Source organism: Echinops telfairi, unplaced genomic scaffold, assembly GCF_000313985.2.
Source record: "Echinops telfairi isolate 266 unplaced genomic scaffold, ASM31398v2 ScPeMD7_37;HRSCAF=141, whole genome shotgun sequence".
NCBI lineage: Eukaryota > Metazoa > Chordata > Mammalia > Afrosoricida > Tenrecidae > Echinops > Echinops telfairi.
In genome coordinates this window covers 36,777-41,732 of record NW_022103935.1, presented here as the reverse complement: position 1 = coordinate 41,732, position 4,956 = coordinate 36,777, and positions in this window count along the sequence as shown.

Sequence of the window (4,956 nt, the reverse complement as noted above, 5' to 3'; positions counted from 1 at the left end):
GTTGCCAGTGGCCAAAGACATTGTTCGAGTTATGATCTGAGATGAATTTGTTACGAAAATAAGTGCAATTTCCTTATCTAAGGACACTGTCCGCAGAAGAATAGATGACATGTCTGCTGGTATTCTTGATCAGGTAATCCAGGAAATTAAATCTGCTCCACTTTCAATATTTAGTATCCAGCTTGATGAATCTACAGACGTTGCAAACTACTCACAGTTACTGGTTTACGTGAGGTATATTAATGACGGCAACTTTAAAGGTGAGTTGTTTTTTTTTTTTTGCAAACTTCTTGAAACAACAACTACTGCACATGATGTATTTGACACAGTTGGTTCATTTCTGAAAGAGCATAACATCTTTTGGGAAAGGGTTTGTGGTGTTTGCGCAGATGGTGCTCCAGCTATGCTAGGATGTCGATCTGGATTTCGACATTTGGTACTGAATGAGTCACCAAAATCCATTGGCACTCAATGTATGATGCATTGGCAAATATTAGCAACGAAGACACTGCCACAATGAGTTACAAGAAGTATCGAAAAGTGTCATTAGTTCTGTCAATTGTGTAAAGGCGAGCACTTTAAACAGTTGACTGTTTTCACAACTGCAATGAGTTGGATGCGGCGAATAATGAGCTGCTATTTCAAAGTGAAGCGGGATGGTTGTTGAGAGGAAAAGTTTTAGAACATGTTTTTGAACTTCGTGATGAACTCCACACATTTTTTTAATCAGAAAGCAAGACTGCAGTTAGAAGCACTTTTCAGTGATAAAAATGAACTGCAGAAAATAACTTACTTGGTTGACATCTTTGCCATCGTGAATGAGTTAAATTTCTCACTGCAAAGATGAAATGCAACATGCCTCGATTTGTCTGAAAAGATCTGATCATTACAAATGAAACTGCACCTTTGGCAAAAAAAAAAAAAAGGATGAAAATAAAATTTACATGTTGCCTACCTTATCTGCTTTCTTTGGGAACATGACATTGAACCGGACAAAAGGATTATGATGATAATTTCTGTGAAAGAACACTTGCACATGCTTGCAGACGAAATCTCATCGTTCTTTCCAAATCTACCTGACGCTTCATTTGCACTTTCTAGAAGCCCCTTCACAGTCAGAGTTGAAGATGTTCCTGAGACAGCACAAGAGGAGTTCATTGAATTCATTGTTAACAGTGATGTGCAGTGAGAACTGATTTCTCTGCAATGCTAGTTACAAATTCTGGATCAAGTGTTTGCAGTCATATCCTGTTCTGAGACCGAGTTGCGCCTTCTTCTTCCATTTCCAACAACATATCTTTGTGAAATAGGGTTTTCCAGCTTGTTGGTTATTAAGTCTAAATACAGAAGCAGACTTATTGTGGAAGATGATCTCTGTTGTGCTCTTGCAAAAACTGCCCCGAGAATTTCTGATCTGGTGAGAGAGAAGCTATCTCAGCCTTCACACTGACATTGGCTTTTTACGCATACTGTCACAAAATGTAGCAATGTAGTTTACCGTTGTTATATTAAGACTATTACCCATGCTACACCATGCTTCAAGACAAAATTTCATCTATTTGTAATTAGAAAGAAATATTTCACAATATATAATTACACATTGTTTTGTGAATAATCTCTATGCTTTAATTATGTTCAGTTTGTAACAATGAAAATATATCCGGCATATCAGATATTTACATTACAATTCATAACAGTAGCAAAATTAGTTATGAAGTAGCAACATGAGGAACTGTATTAAAGGGTCGTGTCATTAGTAAGGTTGAGAACCACTGCTCTAACACAACCGTCAGTCTTCCCAGCCCTGTGGTCACCAGTGTAAAGGTTAGACTGCTTACACTTACATCCAGGTCTTCAGTTTCCCACAGCACATTGACAGGGAGCTGCTGTTAGGTAGCAGGATAGGGGGTTGTTCCTCTCCGTGCCTAAAGGCCCCCTACAGGAGGTTGGAAGCCAATGAAAGCTAAGGGGCATGTGTCAATTCAACCCTGAGCCAGGTGTGTGGTACACCTGGATTGGCCCAAACTAGGCCAGATGAGCTTAATTCAGCCAATGGGGTCAACCAGTACCGTCGACCATGTCTCCCATCGAAGGTCTTAAAGGTCAGACCCTGGAGACCACTGCCCCCTTTCCCTTCAGTTGCTCCTCCACTCTCTGCTCGGCTGTGCCACGGTCTCTCTTGCCTCAGGCTACCACATGTGGGTGTGCAGTCCCATGAGGACGCCTGTGTTCAGTGACTGTAAAGCCTGAAACTTCTATCCTCTAGAAAAACCCACTTGGATCACAAACCAGGCTTCGGCATGAATTCTTTCTCACATGAAGCCAAGAACCAAGGTATTTCCCACCAGAGAAATCTAACACTGCCATAAATTCAGGCCAGAGTCAGAAGAGGACGTGGAACAAGGGACATCATTGTGGGTGTCAGATGGATCTTGAATGCAAGTGTTAGGTTTCTCGAGTGGGTAAGACCTCGGTTCTTGGCTTCACACGATGAAAGAATTCACGCAGAAGCCTGTTTTGTAATCCAAATGGGTTTTTATGAAAGACGGCTTTCAGGTTTTACAGTCTCAAAGGGGTCCACAACTGGGCACGAGCAATCTCGTGGAAAGGAGCACCCACACGTGTGGAACTGGGGTCGGGGTGTCCCAGGGACAGAGGGGTCCAGGGAGCAAGAGACAGGAGTGCGCAGGGGCAAGAGAGGTTGTGGGCCCCGAGGTAGACCCAGAGTGGGTGCATGTGGGCCCCAAGCAGGTCTAGGGTGGGCCTTGAGGGGGCATGCACAGGTGACGCATGTGCACCCCCACCCTCTGACCCACCACTTACCAGGAGTAGGGTAAGAGAGAGTTAGAGAGCATCCTAGAGCATGCTCCCTGCCTTTATTCTAGCCCACCCAACTGGGGGAAGGCGGGGTTGAGGTATTGGTTGTCCCGATTGGCTGGGTTGAGCCCACCTAGGTGATGTCATGAGCCTGGGCCTCATTTGAACTGCCAAGGTGTACCTCCCACCTGGCTCGGGGGCTTGAGTATGAGCATGCTCAGTTTGGTGTCTTCATAGGTGTCTAATGGTTGCCTGATTTCTTCCCAAGCTCCTTTATGGGGTGAACTTTGCAGGCATGGGAGGGACAACCCTTCTGTCCCTAAATTGAGCTACCTAACAGAAACAGGAACACCAGGAAGACATTTATTCGTGTTTCGTTGAGTATGCAAAGGAGTTCTGCTGTGTGGACCATAACAAACTATGGATAGTGTGTCAGGCCAGTTGACCAGACCAGTGACAGTCATCTATGTTTAAGAACAAGCTTTGTAAGTGATTCTATATCAAGAAAGTGCCCCACCCAGACCAAGTTGCCCATACGTCCAGCACAAGTCCACGAGTCCCTCTTCAGACTCATGCAGACACATGCAATGATGAAGAATGCAGGGAGAGCACAGGCTGGCGGGTGTAGAGTCCTGAGGATCCACAGTCAGTGGAAACGTGGAAGGGCTCCAAAATTCTCAGGGTCAGTGACCCAGTCCCAGCAGGCAGGAAGGCAAAGGGGCAGAGAGGAGGTGGTTCCCAGGGTCCTTATGAGAAGCACCACCAGCCCCACCCCTGGCCCCAAGAGACAGCATCAGGCTGTGACCTCATTGACAGGTTTGACTCCACTCCAGCCAGGAGTATCTAGCTGACATAAAATCTGTATGTACCACCTTCGTCTCTACAATGTTCTCTGTCTGATAATGAGGCTATTCGCATCCCTTGACTGAGGTCAGAGGGGCTTTACAAAAGGGTGTTCTTGATAGGCTTCCTCAAAGGAGACAGGACAATCATAGGAGCTTATACGGATTTAAGTGAAAACCGCATGGGTTAGAAAAGGGCCAGGCAAGCTGTGCTGCACGATTCCATCACGACCGTGCATCCTGTGAGGGTGGCCAGGGTCCGAGGAGGGCTGCGGTGGGGTCCGTGCCCCATCCAGCCTCCAGCCCCGAGTGCCTTCTCCAGATGTCTGTTCCCAAAGGCCAAAGAGCATTCCTAAAGAACATAACTTGAGGTGCCGGAGCTGCCCATCGTGGCCGCATTCTTGGTGGGAGAGATTTGAGAGACGGCAGCAGCACCTCCTACTTGTGTAGACCAGGAGGACGAGGGAGACAGCAACCCCCCCCTCCCGCAGGTGGGCTGACACCGTGGCTGCAGCCATGAGCTCGAGCACAGATGCAGGGCCAGCAGCGTTTCGTGCTGCGTACATTGGCCCCCTGACTTGACGGCACCACCCACCGCAACATGGATTCTAGACTTGGTGGTGGATGTCCTGAGGAAATGTCCCCCAAGTCTTCTAAAACCAGGGTCGTTTAGCGTAACGAGTGAAAAACTGTCTGCATAGAAGTATTAGCGATGTTTTAAGATCCAGATGGGGTCAGATTGACAGCACAACATGGTGACAGGCGTTGAGATGGAGCTCAGGGCCATGAGCTGACGCTGATGGGGGAGGAGCCGCTCAGAGAGGGGTCAGGGTATCATCAGGGTCACAAAAGGGAAGGAGTAAAAGGACGTGAGTAGTCCACTGTGCACCCTCAACAGCAGTCAAATCACTGTGCAGCCTGGTCCGCACTTGTGCTCTGTCCTTCACTCTTCCTCTGCTAAGGCCCCTCTGCAGCCGACCCCTGACCCTAGAGGGCGGGTCCAGGCAGAACCTCCTGCAACCCCTCAGCACCAGAGGCAACTGTCTTAAGGCTGAGAGGCTTGGATGGCACAGAGTGGACAGCCCCACAGATGTCCTCCCCAGCCCCCCAGCGTGTCCCTCAAAGCTGTACAGTCAAGCCCAGACTCCAGGCTTGACTGGGACCTGGACGTCCCCCGCCTCCCCTATCCCAACTGGGCTTTCTTCTTCCTTTCCTGGTCCACTCCCAGACCCAGCCTGCTCACTGTCTGCTGCAACCTTCCCTGCTCACTGTCTGCTGCAACCTTCCCTGCTCACTG